Here is a 20127-nt window from a genome sequence, read left to right as displayed (position 1 = left end):
GCGGTGACTTGTTATTGTTTTTATGTTTTTTATCCTTTAGGCTACATGGTATATTGTTTGGTGTCTCCTTTTCAATGATATACTTTCACCTTATATGTTACTTCTTTTGATAGATGCACACCATCTTTCAAGAGCTATATAAATTTAAAAATGATTAGAAACTTCTATATATAATTGGTCTAAAGGGCTATCCAACTTGTTTTTTTGATTTGGTCCTTCAAGTTTTTTTTATATTCAATTTACTATTATGTTTAAAGATTACTTCAAAGTTTAACAGCACATCTGAATAGTTTGTGTACCAACTCAAATAAAAACATCAACTGTAATATGAATTTATAATGCAAGAGTTTAAAAGTATTTTTAAATTATTTTGTTACCATATATTGTTATAAATTTAACCGCCTCCTGTATAACATGATGACATTTCCATAGTCCATTATGTGAAGGTGGATGTGCTGAGTCAAACGTAAATACTGTGTCATTAGTCTTTATATTTTGCTGAAGGTTGCTAGGTACACATGCTCCATTGGCTATCCCAGGAATAGGTGGTGTGCAGGATCCTATTTCAACACCATCTTTAAAGATTTTGACAATACTTGCTAAAAGAGGTACATTGCACCGAAGTTCAAATGAAGTTGATGCTTTTATTTGCGATGGAACTACTGTAATTGACATGCCAACTGTAATAAACACAAAAAGGATTGAGGCGTCATTTTTATTATTGTTATCAATGAGTTTCAAATTGATGGATCTATAGAATGAATGAACTCTTTCTAAAACGCTCAACCCTCCACCTAACTTTTCGACAGTAGCATATGATTTAGATTTTTGTTACAATCTTCATATGTTATATGACATTAAAGATTGTTATATCAAAACAATGCCAATGTTTATGATAAATAAAAAAAAATCCAGTTATGATTAAAAAAGAGAAGTAAATCAGACATTGTGTTGTGTTATTTATAAAACTTTGCCACACATATCAACATATGAAAGCTTTAATGGGAACATGTTGTAAGTAATAGCAAATGCGTTTTTATACATATTGATATTGTTAAATATCAGCCTCGAACCAAAATGTGAATCTCTGATATCGAGTGCGTATTTTTTCTACTCAGAATGACAGTCACAATCAAAATCAAGGAATACACAAAAACTCATGAAACCAAAGGACATTTACAATAATTTCAATTAAAAAAATACATAAAAAAACAACATGAACTCCGCTATATTCAGATAATTCAGGTGCTACTATAGGGTAGGCAATTCCCTCGAGATAATCCGATAAACTGCTTACCTTGCGTTATTTCTGATGTTTCCCCTTCACTTTTATAGTTTTTCGATTGACGAAAGTTGGTTTTCCCGTTTGAATGATTTTAAAATTGTAATTTTTGGTGCCTTTAATAGCTTGATGTTCGGTGTAAGCCAAGGCTCCGTGTTGAAGGCCATCTTGACCTTTAATGGTTTACGTTTATAAATTGTTACTGGGATGGAGTGTTGTCTCAATGGCACTCATATCACATCTTAAATCTGCACACTAAATCACATAAAACAGCTATATATAAATAATATAAATAAACACCAATTTTTGATGTGGATAAAAAATTAAAAAAAACACTAAAAGTAAGTATTTACTAAAAACAGTAGATGAAAAAATCAGTACACAAACAGTACTTATAGAATCCATACACTAAACATAAGGAAACATTACTGTTAAATCAGTACTAAAACAATTACGACACAATCAGTACTGAAACAGAATCGACAAAACTCAGTGCTACAACCGTACTAACAAAAAAGGTACCGAAACAGTGCTGACAAAACCGTACTGAAACAGTACTGACAAAAACAGTACTGAAACAGTACTGACAAAATCAGTACTGAAACAGTACTGACGAAATCAGTACTGAAACAGTTCTGACGAAATCATTACTGAATTCATAGAAAGTATAACATTAAATGTTTTAGGCCTTGTTCACATTGTCCTAAACTCGGTGTTGAGTTAGTGTAACTCACACATAAACTAACCATACTAACGTTCCCATTGATAAAACTCAATGTTTACATGTAGTGTAAATCATGTTTTGTCTACATGCAGTCGATAGAGGATGTAGGCCTTGTGTAGGTTAAGTGTACACAAAACTATGCATTCTGAACTTTAATTTTCCCATGTAAATGTTTAAAAAATAAACGATTTTTATATAAAATTGATACTTATAGATTATTACATGGCATTTTCCATATGGCCCTGGTATCAGCCCTAGACTCCCATATCAAGCCAGAGGGCTTTAGCCCGAGGGCTTGATATGGGTCGTGGGCTGATACCATGGACCATATGGAAAATGACATGTAATAATCTATTTATCACATATTTTCAAGCAGGAGAAAACAAATAGCTTACACCAAATTCTGTTTGACATTTCATTAAAAATTTAAAAGATATTTAACGAATAAAATAAATAAATGTATCACTGTGAGTTTAAAAAAGGTCGTATCACAGTAGGTTCAACGTTTTGTGAAAAGTTTCAGAAATAATTAACAATAAATATATTTACTCTAAGAATTGCAAATATTAAAAGACTTTAAAGTGTTATATTACAAATGTTAAAAAAAGCTTAGGAAGAATCCTATATCGCTACTGATCCAGTGGCGTCATATATTTTTTAAAATTCTTCATGACGTCAAATTTTACGGGAACTTATGTGATTTTCACTGTTGATTTCAACTTTTTTCTTCTACAGCACATTTGGAACTTTCTAAATTTCTTTTCATTGTGTTCAACTTGTTAACAAATCGCCTTTGATTGACAGGTTACCGGAAGTTAAACTCGGGGACTTGATATGGATTTAGAGGGCTGATATCGATATCGGCCCCGAGGGCTGATAGCCAACATTGACTTCCGGCTATTATTGGCCATGCAAAAACGTACATATCAGTTCAAAATATGTGATAATTATATATAACACTTATTTATAAAGTTCTTTACAGAAATATTTGTCTAAATCCGTACGGTGACCTATAATTGTTAATGTTTTTGGTCTTTTGTGGATAGTTGTCTCATTGGCAATGATACCACATCTTCTTTTTTATATTGATATATTTATTTGTTATAAAAACACTTTACGTAGCCTTATTAACCTCTAGATTCCGGTATCCCGCTTACACTATGTACTTATATATTGGCGAATTTTGGATGTGTCTATGGGCCACTCGATATCTCTCGGTCGGAAGTCAGAATAAATTTCTCGGAATGTCTCGAAAGTTTTCGGTCATTTATACAGGTCATTATCAAGTCATTGATATGGTCCCTTGATGGCCCTTAACGATGCAATTAGCTTTGTTTTAAAACTACCACTGTACACTGTGTGTATCTAGGTCAATTATAACGTGGTAGTGTCTGTTGTCTCGATAACACGTAAACTAATTATGTTTGAAGATTGAACCACGGGATACTGTGTATTTCATAGACTTACGAGAGAGAACATTCTGGTAAAAATATTAATATTAGATCGGAAAACAGAAAGATAATATTCTTATCAAATTTATTTAATTCAATTCGAATTAAAGAAATATATATAAAATATATACTGTATTTATGTTTCTGAAGAAACTAACAATGATTTAAAATTAGAATGTTTTCTGAGTTGCAATATAGAAATAAGTATTCTATATGATAAGATACTCTGCTTTGGTATTTTTAAATATTCATTTGTACCGGAAACATAAAAATTAAATCTCAATAAATTCTTGCATTCTACAAAAATAATGTTTATAAACAATAATCCTTATATTTCTAGTACGTTAATTATTTCATACCATTTTGTTATTTGGTTTTTATGAGTAAGTATTATTTTTGTTGTATTATAATATATCCATTAAACGGAAAGTAACTTAAATAAGATAAATGTATTAAATATTCAAATTGTAAACAGTCATGAATAAAAATATACTTTCAACTCATAAAGCATGATTTTAAATCCTTGCAGCTCACAACAACCGTAAAAATAATTTAAAATTATCACAATGAAATTTAACTACGACCATAATGTTGATTATTTTATAATGTTTTAGTATGGATTTAGAAGCCTTTGCTTATATTTTGCCTAGTAATATATTCACATAGTAGAATGTTTGAATTTAAAAACAGATTCATTTGATAAATAAAATGTCCATCCGTAAATATTTGACGTTCGTGTTTATTGATATTATATATATTCAAAGGATTTGAAAAAAATACTAACAGGAACGTCAATCTAATGCAAATCGGAGATCTATATTTTTTAAATTAGATTGCAGGAACTTTAGTTTATTTTAAAATTTCAATTCAAATTTTGTTTGTTTGTTTTAATAGTTTAACCTTATAGCATCTAAATATTTGTAGTATGGTACGGTTTCAAAAATTGGTGTTGACCAACTATCCTACACGTCTTGATTCATTCACATTTATAGATCACATTTCAAAAGCACACTATTGGTTTGCGTTCTAAAAAATTCTGGATGTAATGTCAATGAATCTGGAGTCAAAACATCTAATGTAGGCCGTTTGACATTCGAATTCACCTATTAGATTTTCCTGAGTATAAGTGAGATGCTTTCTATTCACTATTTCGTTCGCTAAAATACTACTTGCATGTAATACTATTAAATTCACTCGTGAAAGCTTATGTTCGTTTTTGTTATCTAAATACAGGACACGGCAGAGAGAGCTTTACATGTGACTTTCAAGCACGGTCATCATTACTAACGGTATTCTGACCTCGAGTTGTTTTTATTTTGTTTCTTTTTTGAGTCTCTGTCCTATTATAATCTTTGACCTGTTCGAAAAGCTAAGGATTGTCTACCCAAAGAATAGATTCCTTAACTTTGTAATGTATTTAGCTTTTTAACTTTTTTTCATTCGAGTGTCACTGATGCTTTTCTTGTAGAGTAAACTCGTGTCTGGCGAACATCATTTTAATTCTGGTATCTTTTTATATCTACATACCTTTTTATATATATTTATAACTTTTTTGAAAGTGTGTAAAGATATTCATAAACTTCTGAATTAAGAAATTTTTCGGCAAAACTAAGTTTCCCTGTATGATGTTTGAATTGATTTAAGTAAAATCAGGAAATCCTTAAAATTTTAGATGTTTTATGAGACCAGAATAAGTCTCTTCATAAGAGGTCCTAATCAATTGCATGCCACAGGTTTCATCGCAAACAACATCTACCATGTGAACAAAATATAAAGATATGATAGATAAAATAAGTGCATCCAGAATTCTAGATTATAAAGCAAACTGAATGCATCAATTTAAATTGCGATAGGTTTGTGCAATTTGCATAAATCATCCGGTTAGTAGAAATTAAGATTTGCCAAAGTGTTATAATCGGAAACATTATGTACATTCCCAAGTAATAAATAAAATAGTCGAGCTTTAAAATATTTATTCAAATAGAAGCTGTAAATATATACCTTCAACTGGCTTCTTATATTCACAGTCAATTATTTCAATTCAAAAGCAAACACAAATTCAGCAACAATCTTTTGGTGACCCGGCAGTCAGCAGTCTTAGGTTCATGTATTGTTTTTGTTTGTTTTAAAGGCAGCAACTTGTATTATCATTTCCCGGGTCCCGCAAGACATCATTTCCCGTTTTCACGACACAATAATTTGACTGTCACGTTTCACGCTTACGAAAAATCGGCAATCCAACGTTTAGACCCCAATGAGACCCACATCATAGATGAACACATAATTCATTTCTGGACGTACACGCTGACAGAAATATTTGCCACTGGTCTTTACTCAAACAACGATTCACTCATAAATGCATTACTGAAAAAGGGTGAGGTTAATTGTTTATTTGTGTAGTATCTCAGATCTGTTAAAATACAATAAGAAATAAAATTAACTTTACTCCTTTGAGAAAAAATATCATTTGAAACAAACAGAAAGATAGAAATGGAGGGATTCTTAACAACTCAATCGTTTGTCTTCGTCTGTAAGTGTAACACAAACTTTGTTCCGGCGTGACATTTGTTCCGTTCGGAACAAATTTCATAGAAAATATGTTCCATCTGAACTTATATTACAGAAAATTTGTTCCAGCACTATAACATTTGTTCCGGAACTAATTTTTTAAACTAAATGTAAAATAAGTTCTGGAACAAAAATCACAGCTCCATCAGTTTTGTTCCAATATTAAAGTTCCTGTGATATAAGTTTTGAACGAATTATTTTTCATGAATATTTAAAAATGTTCTGCTCGGACCTAATTCACAGAAAATAAGTACTTTTAACCAATTGCACAGCGAAATATTTTCTTGTTACACTAAAAAAGTATAATGCAAGCTGGATGCTGTACTATGCCTGCATGGGATACATTTGCAATTAAGACATGACTGTTGGGTGAAGAAAATAAATAAAAGCGATTATAAGGTATCATTATTTGTATCTTCAATGTAGTATTCAACCTCCTTGTTTCCTGTTGATCTGTCATGAGTGTTCTAATCATACATGTACCTAGCTATGGTCATTGCACAGTTTAAAAAGAGTGTGTCTTTTGTTTCTTTATGCCTTTAAAATAATTGATCAGTTACATTGTCCTTTTCAAATTAGTACAAATGTTCAACTTCAACTACAATACTTTTTTTTTTTAAATTACTTTTATTATTTTTTTATTATTCTACTCTTTCCAGGTTCATAAGTGTCATTTTTAGTCTTATTAATTTAGAATGTTATTAGATAAAATTAAGAATGGAAATGGGGAATGTTTCAAAGAGACAACCACCCGACCAAATAAAAAAACAACAGTAGAGGGTCACCAACAGGTCTTCAATGTAGCGAGAAATTCCCGCACCCAGAGGCGTCCTTCAGCTGGCCCCTAAAAAAATATTTACTAGTCCAGTGATAATGAACGCCATACTAATTTCCAAATTGTACACAAGATACTAAATTTAAAATAATACAAGACTAACAAAAGCCAGAGGCTCCTGACTTGGGACAGGCGCAAAAATGCGGCGGGGTTAAACATGTTTGAGAGATCTCAACCATCCCCCTATACCTCTAACCAATGTAGAAAGTAAACGCATAACAATACGCACATTAAGATTCAGTTCAAGAGAAGTCCGGGTCTGATGTCAGAAGATGTAACCAAAGAAAATAAACAAAATGACAATAATGCATAAATAACAACAGACTACTAGCAATTAACTGACATGCCAGCTCCAGACTTCAATTAAACTGACTGAAAGATTATGATTTCATCATATGAACATCAGGCACAATCCGTCCCGTTAGGGGTTTAGTATCATACCATCATAACATATATGAGAAGAACATAACCCGTGTCATGCCAACAACTGTTTTTAGAATAAATGTGTTTAGTTCCGATGCAAAGACCTTATCAGTGACTCAATATTAACGCCAACATATGCAATCTTTAATGACTTGAAAACAGTATCGTAATTATATCCCTTCTTACATAAGTCTATTCAAAGATTTTGTAAGTTTCCGAGGTGAATACTGACACATTTGTACTTTATAAAGAATATTTCCATAAAAAAATGGATGTGAAATACCTGAACGTATTAGTCTGCATGTTGAGCTATATTTACGAATGATGTCTTTATACCGATGATAAAATTTAGTAAATGTTTTGACTAGTTTGTGATATAGAAAACCCTGGTGTAATACTTTTTCAGTACTACATAAATTTCTCTCGTTAAAATCTAAAACATTGTTACATACACGAGCGAATCGTACAAGTTGAGATATATAAATGTTCCGGACCATATGAGTATTTGGACCATACGCGTATGGTCATGACCATATGGGTATATACTCATATGGTCCGACCATATGCGTATGGTCGGACCGTACGCGTATGGTGGGGGTAATTAACAGGTACATTTTTATGCCTAACTCTTCATGTAACCCTTCTAGATGTCACGTCATTAAAAAGACACTACCAAAAGTTATTTTATCATAGATCTATTAAAAATTAATAATAACAAGATTAACAAAATAAAATGAGCAGTTTTACACAGTAAATTTCATCACTAGTCAAAACTATAATAAACACATTTTTTGTCATTACCGATAATAAATTATGTTTAATATTACGAGTGAATGGCAAAATGTCGACCTGGGAAGATAACTTCCAAAAATATTTTAACGAACTGTTACACAAGAAGTCAACTGTTTTACTATAACCTGACGTAAAAGTCGACAGGATAAAGAGTCTAATAAATTGCTCACTTTTGAAACTTAATATAATAAGCATTAGAAGTGCAATATTCAGAATTTTTATACTTATACGTGTTTTGTTTAAAATAAAATGAATGACGTCAACGGTAAGGACACTAGTTTATTTTTTTTAAGTTGTCTGGTGATATGATGTACTTCAGTCATGTTACGATATTGGAGATCTAAAGGTTTTTAAAATCACCGTAGACACATCGAAATGACCCAGGCCCCAAGAAAAGCTATGGTACATGTACCGTGTGGAAGTTAATGTCACCCTACGCATACATGCAAGAAGACAACTTAGCCATGGAAACTAACTTTAGCATCGATATTTAATGTTATCTGAATTGTAAATAATACAATTGCATGTAGTAATCATTGTTTTTTTATAAAGTTTTCTAATGCATATTATTGAAAAAAATACCTGTATGGTCCAAATACTCATATGGTCCCGCCCGTTTATAACCAAACAAGTATATACTCATATGGTCCGACCATACGCGTACGGTCGGACCATACGCGTATGGTCGGACCATATGAGTATACGCATATGGTCATGACCATACGCGTATGGTCCAGATACGCATATGGTCCGGAACATAAACACCGTAAGATGGTGACAAGGGAACGTCACCATCTTAAAACGGATAATTAACGATAGGAAATGAAAAATCAATCATCCCTTTTATCATAAATTTTAGTATTCAGCTTTCCGTTAGTGATATAGATATCAAGATCGAGAAAAGGACAGTGGTCATTGTTAGTATTAGCTTTATTCAAAGTAAGTTCAACAGGATAAATTTCATTAAAATACATACTGAAGTCGTCATTATTGAGAGCCAAAATATCATCCAAATATCTAAAAGTATTATCAAATTTGTTTATCAGATGTTGTTTCGATGGTTCTTTGCTTATTTTTGTCATAAATTGTAACTCATAACAATACAAAAACAGATCCGCAATAAGTGGTGCACAGTTAGTCCCCATTGGAATTCCAATAATCTGACGATATATGAAATCCCCAAAGCGAACAAAAATGTTATCTAGTAAAAATTCAAGAGCATCGATAGTATCAAAGCATGTCCAATTAACAAAGTTTTTTTGTTTATTGCTTCTAAAAAATGACCTTAAAGAGTTTGAACATATATATATTCACATTCTGATTTTTTGAATGACCATTTAATTAGGTGTGTGATTTTTTTCTTAATGAGAATGTGAGGCAATGTGGTATACAGGGTAGAAAAATCAAAACTTTGAACAGATTCAAAATCACCAATATACATGTAAGCATGCAATTTATGAAGTACTTCCAATGTGTTCTTGACACTCCAAAAGTAATTTATTCCACTATTTTCGAAGGCCTTATTTGAACAATTTATTATCAGGTTTTAATTGTACCAAGTGTGCTGGTAAGAAGAATAGATAATTTAGTAGTGGAACAATGGCTTGAAGACGAAATAAATCTATATTTGAAAGCGGTTTTGTGTAGCTTCGGAAGCCAATACATAGTTGGGACTTTCATTGTATTTGGCTCTGCTTGTAAAGCGGTGGCTAAAAGTTTATGTTTGTTACAGATTTCGTTTTCTGAAAATGGAGTCAATTGGAATGTTGGTGAATTGGTGATTTCCTTTTTCAGAACCTCAATGTAAAATTTACGTCAAACAATAATAATATTATTAGCAGCTTTATCGGCCGGTGTCCTATAGTCATTCTTCCCCCATGCCAATTTTTCCGGGGGGAAAAATTGGATCGGTCCAATTTTTCCCCCCGGAAAAATTGGCATGATCCAAATTTTCCCCCTCAGCGTAATGGGGGGAAAATTTGGATCAGTCCTATTTTCCCCCCTTAGAAGCATGATAAGCTACTTTTTCCCCCCAAGTAATATTACGTCGGCGACGTCAGTAAGAATTCTTATCGATTTCAAAATAGTAACTTGTTTGATTAGTTTACCAGTACCAAACCTTCATCATACTAATATAAAAAAGAAGATTTGGTATGATTGCCAATGAGACAACTGTCCACAAGAGACCAAAATAAAATGTCACAGATACATTTGATATCAGATGATTCACATATACAAATACACTCAGTCAAAAGCCACTTACGGCCATTGAGTAGAATTTCCAATGAACAAAGTCATGTTAAATAGTATTTGATATGTGATCTAAATGCGAAACAACTAGTATAGCGATAATGAGCCTAAAACAACTCTCTTGTTATAGTTTCTGCATGTCAGATTGTGTTCTAGAATTTATTTTGATATCCCATTTGAAAGCTTTGGACACCTTTGTCTGTTGATTCTAAATTCCGAAACGATTTGATTGCATTTTCACTTCATTTTTATTTATTGAATTGATCTTTTTCATGCTCAAATCATCCCTCGGTTAAACCCTTACTGACTGGTCTGATTCTGATCTATATTTTGAAAACAAAGTACTCGTTCTATCTGCTTTTAAGATTGGTTTATAATTTTCCATCTTTATCCTTTTCTGGTTTTGACTAAAATGTTTTATGTCTACTAAGAGTTTTGGTGATATCATACCAGTTTTTGATGTCGCCTTTATGTGCAGAAAATACTTCTTCACTTGCAAGGTAATTTGCATATTTTCTTATCTACAGCATTGTTTTATTTCTTCTTTGATGTTCAAATGTTTGTTTTGTTTCTTCTGTTTTAGGCCATTCTGCATTGTTTATTGTTCGATATATAGTAATAATTAAGATGAATTTAATTCTAGCAATACAAATTAAGCGCTTGAGACAACGTCATGTAGATTACGTTTGGGGAAAACTTATAGACCAGGTTGTTGGTAATAGGAGGGTTATAAGGGATTATCGTTTTCAGTGCGGACACATTTAATAAAAACTCTTAAATTTAGCCAGGAAATGATGTATTCGTCGACCATTGGTATATAAGTGAATGAGAAAAGCCCATCTAATCAACCGTGTATGGGCTGTAACTATAGCCAGTCAATGTCGACCTTTTGCATCTTTAAAAAATTGCACCATGCACTTTTGTCAAATTTTTTGTGTGTGTAATGTATAGTCCTAGTCCAAATATATATCCAAACTTCAGAAAGATTGAAGCAATCACTTTTACAAATTTAGCCAATACACATCCATACCCCTATTGACAAGTCAAGAGATGTTCCGAAAACTGTAAATATCACCTTTTTGCACTTGGCCTAATCACTCATTCCATATCAAAATCAGTTAAAATACAACATCCAAACATTTATTTGACCTCTTTTCTTTCATTTCCACCCAAAAAGATGTAAGAAATGAGTGAGGAAAGGAAAGAAAATAAATTAAGGAAAAATACACTCCAATTAAAAGGAACTATAACGAAAAGCGGGGTCATTAATTGTGGTCTTGGGCATTGTAACACAGTACACGAAATACATATTGAAGATAAAGATTTAATTGATTGCAGATAAGTTAAAATATATATCAGTCTTAAAATTTGCACAGCGGTATTGATATAAGATATATATATTTTATACAATCGTGTTTATATTTTATATAGCGAATGTGGTAAAGTGCTCTAGAGCGCTAAACAGTACATACCCCGCATAAAAATCTAATTCTAACACTGTAGGGTTTGATTTTCAGACTTATATATATATAGTTAACTGTGGGGGAAAAACTGGCATGGGGGAAAAATGGCTATATGTATACGTATTGCCAAATTTCCGCGGGGGAAGAATGGCAATGATCCAAAATTTCCCCGGGGGAAAATTTGGCATATGCCAGTTTTTCCCCCGGGGGAAAAACTGGCATGGGGGAAGAATGACTATATAACACCGGGACAAAAACAAATTCCTTGGCTAGTTCTTTTAGTTTATGTTTGATACGAGAAATAGGTTTATTGTGGTTATTGTTAATAATAAAATATTCTTTAAAATGTTGAATACAAATATCAACTATCTTCATTACTGAATTAAAAAAAGAGTCCAAAGATTTTTTTGTCAGCTTTTTCCCGTTTCATCCATTTCATACAGTAAGTATGGAGTGAGTCGTGGATGATATTACGACACTCATTCCAATTAATAATTGACGGGGGACGATATTTAGGTCCTTTACTGAGGAATGATTTTAACTCTCGGTCTTGAACGATTTTAAGATCTCCTGTTATAACATGGGAAATGGGTCCATAAATATATTCGGAATTACAGCAATTACATGAAATAGGTGTATTTTCACTGATATTAACATCTTTACACAATTGACTATAATTAAGCACAAATTTCCGGGTAGATTTCTTGTAAATATAACAAATAAGAGGTAGCTCAGTATTGTCAAAATATCAAGAAATTTGTTCTTTAAAAGAATGGTCGTTAATTATACCGGCAATATTTACAAAATCAAAGCCTTTATTGACATACTTAATTTTAATAAAATGTTTTTTATGATCTTCAGGGCGATCAATTTTGGGAAATAATTTAGAATAAAAATATGCTATAATAATTTGAACATTTCATACTTCGGACTGCTATATGAAATTGTGTTGCAATCCTCCAAAATTTTATTTAACTTGTTAACCGGTAACGAACAGAGTTTTGTTAACAGATAATGTCTGCCGTTGTTTTTTGAAATAGAAATTAGGTCCGAAATATTGGTGTGATTGGCCAGAAATTTTCTTTGATTGCGATTTGTTCTACGACCGTGAGAACGTTTTTTACGAACAGGTTTAGAAACTATATCCAAAATGTTAACGGAATTGGTTCTAGATATATAACCAATTCCAATGATATTATCATTTAGACCGAGAGGGTAAATTGTCTGTAATTTGTTAACTTAAAAGCAATTTAATTCATATATTTTCCGTGATCGTACAAACTTTGAATGCGATTCACCAGGTTGCTTATTTACTACTTCTAAATGTTTGAACTGCTAAATATTTAAAAGGATGGTTGTGCTTCTTAAGGTGTTGGTAAATGATACTTTTGAATTTATTGGGTCTTTTAAAACGATACAGATGTTCTTGAGTGCGTTTAGATAAATATCGTCCAGTTTCTCCTACGTACTGAATACCACATCCCGGTTGGTTTCATGTGAGTAAATACATAATACTGTTTGTTTTTCAAGTTATATCAGTTTCAAAATTTCAAGAAAATGTGCGACCATTAAACGTGGACCTTACCGTATTGTTGGTGAAAAGACGGGGACATGTAAGTCATTTTTTGGAATGACACTTATCGATAGAAGTGTAACCACGATTTGTATTGTTAAAAATGTTAGCGATGGTAGTTTTTTTAGATAACCGATTTTGAAGATTGAGACGTGTAGATACCATTTGAACAAGTTTAGTATTTAATAATTTTCCATTTCTAAGCTTCATAATTGTTTTGTTAGTGAATTATAGAATAAAGGAGCAAAGATTGGCGTCCAGAATATGAACCAGCATACAATAATTTAAGTTATGTAAAATGGATAATTTGGTTCGGCTAAAAATGTCAAACGCTATCAATAATAATTACCCGAAAAAGATAGGGTACACTCTATATCAGGGTAGGACTGATGGCTGACTAAATGGTAGAATGGGGCTGAATATTGAAATACTACTTTTTGATTAATATTCCTAAAGTAATGAACTAGAGCAGTTCTGGCAGACTTTAGATTTACTCAACTGGATCCAAATTGAATGTTTACAGTTATTATTTATTACATTATCAGTTCAATACATGTTTTTATAATGACTTTAAACTCACTGATAACAAGTGCTCAGGATATAATATAACTTGTTTTTAAAAAAAGTGAAACATATTGCATAAACGAGGAACTAATTTCACCAGGTGAGGAACAAATCTTACAAATCCAGAACTTATTTCACCAGTTAAGGAACAAATCCCACAAACATGGAACTTATTTCATAGAGATGGAACAAATTATATAGAAATTGTCTGTGAAAAAAGTTGTCCCAGAGCATATTTCATGTGAAATTAGTTCCGCTGGAACTTTTTTCACAGGAACACATTTTGGCTCACACAAGCACGCTGATGCAGTTACGTTTTTAATGTTTAAATGAGACATCTTAAATCTACTGCAAATCATACAAAATACTTCATTAAAAGAGCAACAACTTTACTTCAAAAAGATGGAGTTAGGGAGGAAGGGGGAGGGTGCTGGTTCTGAGTTAGATTTTTTTCTCGAGCGAAAGTTTAATTTTAGTTGTTTTTTTCGATTAACAATTCAATATTTAACACTATAATGTATGGGGAAACTTTGGATTTTGAATATGTGTTCAATCTAATCATCTGTATGACTCGATTTTTTATTTAATCAAATTATGGAAAAATCCAGAACCCTTTTTTTTAAAGTCAAATGGTCGTTCCCTAACTGCTAGAAAAGTTGATCGAACATTTGAATTCAGTTCTACGTAATGAACATTAAATGACATAAAGTTTGCAAGTGTGAACAAATCTTATGTACATGTAACTAAACAAGGTTTATAGATGTGAACAAATGTAAACATGTTTACTGTACACGGCGTTTGGTGTGAACACTGCCTTAGTCTTTCATAACAGTACTGATATAAATGATGGTAAAAATGTTCCCAAAAACGTGGGTGAATTCTTGGTAGTGAAGAGAATAATTGAGTATACTTAATTATGAAGAATCGTATAGAGCAGACATTACTTCTCACAAAAAAACTAAATAAAAAATATATAATCACCATCATCATCAATGGCGGATTTAGGGAAAAGGGGGTGTTGGGGGGGGGGGGGGGGGGGGTGCAGGGCCAACAGTTTCATGGGGGGGGGGGTACATGAATGATTATAGAGGGAATCACACTACCCACTTTTACAAAAAGATCTGGATCCGCCACTGATCATTTATCTTTTATTTATAACCCATTCACATTTTGTTCCATTCAGAATTAAATAACTCTGCTGGAATGGGGAGACATACCGGGAAAGTATGGTAAATTGACAAACGAGAATTACTATAATCAGAGAAGATTACTGTGATTAACAATTAGACAATTAAAGTGTTATAAATAAAATATTAACATTTATTTTTCAAAAAGTAGTCACAGAAAACACCGATTATTGTTAATTACTAAATTCAAATAAGATTCTGCAATTTGAGTATCACTGTGTCCAACAAACGTTCAGTTAAGAATCTGTGACAAGTTCTTTTATTATACTTCACGTTAAAATGCCATATTTTGATTGGCTAAGACGAGGGTTTCATTTTACTCTATCACATGGCTGAGCGGGTGACAATTTTTTTTAATGTTACCCTCTCGTCTACACCAATCAGAAATCAATAATTCAAAGAACATTGAATTGAATTTTTATCAAGGAATTACAAACAATGCTTAAATTCTACGTTTTGGCTCAGAATTTATCATCATGATCATTGACTGTCAAAATAAATAAAATGAAATATCTTGATTGACTTTTTTTTTCTAATGCCCGTTACGTTGTTATGAACGTGACGTCATAGACAATACTTTTAAAATAAAAGTACATTGTAATCTGTAAAAGCCAATAATGATAGAACATTCAGTGTAATAAATTAAATAACACATAGCTGAAAGGGTGATAGAGCAGATGGGAACCACTCGAAAAGGCATTGTCAACCTTGGCTTCGACGCGGTTGACAATGTTTTCTCGGGGTACCAATCTGCTCTATCACCTTCTCAGCTATGTGTTATTTATATAATGTTATATCATTTAAGGAATGACTGTAATATTTGTTATGTCTATGAAGTAATAAGATAACAAATGTGTTTAACATGTCAAACTACCGGGGTATTTTAAACTATGCACTACATTATGTCATGTGGCCGTTACGTCATCAACCTTTTGTCATGATTTACTCCGGTTTAAATGGAATTTAGAATTAAATGACAAAAAAATACTTTAATATTTTCCTGTCTATGAGGGAATAACAGAAAAATGTGTTGAACACTAAATAACCCGCGTAGATGACCTCAAGGCCACATGACACAATTACGTCTATGAGATGATAAATAGAACATCGTCAGCCAATCAGAAGACGTATAACATCCAAAATAAAATTACAAAAAATGTCTTAGAAGAATTCCTACTGCCTCCTTCTTTTTAAATTGCATAATATACAAGGCTCTATACATATAATAGCCAGTGCTTCATTATCAGCAGGATCCAGTCTTGAAATGGGTAAATGTTGGACTTGATCTCATTGTCCAAGGTTAAACAATATATTTTGTTTGATAATTTTGAACTCCTGAACTATGAAATTATTTTTTAAAATCATATCTCTGTTATAATCGACGCCAGAAAATCTCACCAGATCTTATCTTCACATTTTGTCAGTATGACGAATCTAACCAAATCTTTACTATCTTAATTTGTCGTGAAATATACTAAAACCTAGGATGCAACATCTTCTTAACTGTTTATCATTTATAGTAGCTGACCATGTATTTTGAGGTTCATATTGCACATAGAGGCGGATGTAGAGCACTCTGCCCCTCCAATAATTGTTGGCAAAACTTGATTGATTATATAGAGATCACTAAAGCATGACTAGAGATACCCCTTCGTTAGCAGTCAGTGGGCCCCCATATGACAATTTCAGGATTTTCAATGAAATTGAAAAATGCTGAAGAAAGATTTTTTTCTTCCGCCTAATTTTTTCTTGAGTAGTATTGTTGTTTTAGAAGATTTCGGTTATATTTTTGAACTATAATATCGTAAAATTTATATGCTTTTGAAACTGACTACGTTGTAAGAGAGTTGTCTCACCATACACAGTTTTTGTTGTGGCGACTACTCCTTCGCAACCGTAACAGAATATGATAAATTTATGTAATACATGTAGTAAAAGATCAAACGGATGTCAAGTTGGTTCAATATTCAACATTCAACATTCAACATTCAATTTTTTTTAATTTTTTTCTCGTATCCATTTTCAACATTCAACATTCAAATTTTTTTTTTTTTTTTTCTCGAATCCATTTTCAACATTTAACATTCGATTTAAACATTTAACATTCGATTTCAATATTCAACATTCAACATTCAATTTTTTTTTCTCGTATCCATTCTCAACATTCAACATTTGATTTCTATATTCAACATTCAACAATCAAATTTTTTTTTCAAGTATCCATTTTCAACATTCAACATTCAACATTCGATTTCAATATTCAACATTCAACATTCGATTTCAATATCCAATTTTTTTTTTTTTTTTTTTTTTTTTTTTATTTTTTTCTCATATCCATTTTCAACATTCAACATTCAATTTCAACATTCAACATTCGATTTCAACATTCAACATTCGATATCAAGATTGGATTTTCAACTTTCAACATTCGTTTTCAACATTCAATATTCGTTTTCAACATTCGATTTTCAACTTTCAACATTCGTTTTCAACATTAAACATTCGTTCTCAACATTCGATTTTCAACTTTCAACATTCGTTTTCAACATTCAACATTCGTTTTCAATATTCAACATTCGTTTTCAACATTCAACATTCGATTTCAACATTCGATTTTCAACTTTCAACATTCGATTTCAACATTCAACATTCTGTTTCAACATTCAACATTTGTTTTCAACATTCGATTTTCAACTTTCAACATTCGATTTCAACATTCATCAATTCGTTTTCAACATTCAACATTCGATTTTCAACTTTCAACATTCGATTTCAACTTTCAACATTCGTTTTCAACATTCAACATTCGTATTCAACATTCAAAATTCGTTTTCAACATTCAACATTCGTTTTCAACATTCAACATTCGGTTTTCAACTTTCAACATACGATTTTTAACATTCAACATTCGTTTTCAACATTCGATTTTCAACTTTCAACGTTTGTTTTCAACATTCAATATTCGTTTTCAACATTCGTTTTCAACATTCAACATTCGTTTTCAACAATCAACATTCGGTTTTCAACTTTCAACATACGATTTTTAACATTTAACATTCGTTTTCAACATTCGATTTTCAACTTTCAACGTTTGTTTTCAACATTCAACATTCGTTTTCAACATTCGTTTTCAACATTCAACATTCGTTTTCAACATTCAACATTCGTTTTCAACATTTGATTTTCAACTTTCAACATTCGTTTTCAACATTCAACATTCATTTTCAACATTCAAAATTCGTTTTCAACATTCGATTTTCAACATTCAACATTCGATTTTCAACTTTCAACATTCAACATTCGTTTTCAGCATTCAACATTCGTTTTCAGCATTCATCATTCGTTTTCAACATTCAACATTCGTTTTCAACATTCAGCATTCGTTTTCAACATTCAGTTTTCAAATATCAACATACGATTTTTTACTTTCAACATACGATTTTTTACTTTCAACATTCGTTTTCAACATTCAATTTTCAACTTTCAACATTCGATTTCAACATTCAACATCCGTTATAAATTTTCAACATTCGTTTTCAACATTCGATTTTCAACTTTCAACATTCGTTTTCAACATTCAATTTTCAACTTTCAACTTTCGATTTCAACATTCAACATTCTTTTTCAATATCCAACATTCGTTTTCAACGTTCGATTTTCAACTTTCAACCTTTGATTTTCAACTTTCAACATTCGATTTCAACATTCAACATTCGTTTTCAACATTCAACATTCGCTTTCAACATTCGATTTTCAACTTTAAACATTCGATTTTCAATTTTCAACATTCGTTTTCAACATTCAACATTCGTTTTCAACATTCGATTTTTAACTTTCAACATTCAATTTCAACATTCAACATTCGTTTTCAACATTCAACATTCGTATTCAACATTCTACATTCGTTTTCAATATTCGATTTTCAACTTTAAACATTCGATTTCAACATTCAACATTCGTTTTCAACATACAACATTTGTTTTTAACATTCAACATTCGATTTCAACATTTAACGTTCGTTTTCAACATTCAACATTCGTTTTCAACATTCAACATTCGTTTTCAACATCCGATTTTCAACTTTCAACATTCGATTTCACTATTCAATATTCGTTTTCAAAATTCGTTTTCAAAATTCGGTTTTCAACTTTCAACATTCGTTTTCAACATTCAACATTCGTTTTCAATATTCAACATTCGTTTTCAATATTCAACATTCGTTTTCAACATTCAACATTCGTTTTCAACATTTAACATTCGTTTTCAATATTCGATTTTCAACTTTCAACATTCGATTTCAACATTCAACATTCGTTTTCAACATTCAACATTCGTTTTCAACATTTAATATTCGTTTTCAACATTCAACATTCGTTTTCAACATTCGATTTTCAATTTTCAACATTCGATTTTCAATTTTCAACATTCGATTTCACCATTCAATATTCGTTTTCAACATTCAACATTTGTTTTCAAAATTCGATTTTCAACTTTCAACATTAGTTTTCAACATTCAACATTCATTTTCATCATTCAACATTCGTTTTCAACATTCAACATTCGTATTCAACATTCAATATCCGTTTTCAACATTAAACATTCGTTTTCAGCATTCGATTTTCAACTTTCAACATTCGATTTTAACATTCAACATTCGGTTTCAACATTCAACATTTGTTTTCAACATTCGATTTTCAGCTTTCAACATTGGTTTTCAACATTCGATTTTTAACTTTCAACATTCGATTTCAACATTCGAATTTTAGCTTTCAACATTTGTTTTCAACATTCATTTTCAACATTCAACATTCGTTTTCAACATTCAACATTCAACATTCGTTTTCAACATTCGTTTTCAACATTTGTTTTCAACATTCGTTTTCAACATTCGTTTTCAACATTCGATTTTCAACATTCAACATTCGGTTTCAACATTCAACATTCGTTTTCAACATTCGATTTTCAGCTTTCAACATTGGTTTTCAACATTCTATTTTCAACTTTCAACATTCGTT

Source organism: Mytilus trossulus, chromosome 7, assembly GCF_036588685.1.
Source record: "Mytilus trossulus isolate FHL-02 chromosome 7, PNRI_Mtr1.1.1.hap1, whole genome shotgun sequence".
Lineage (NCBI taxonomy): Eukaryota > Metazoa > Mollusca > Bivalvia > Mytilida > Mytilidae > Mytilus > Mytilus trossulus.
Note: the sequence above shows the minus strand (reverse complement) of the source record.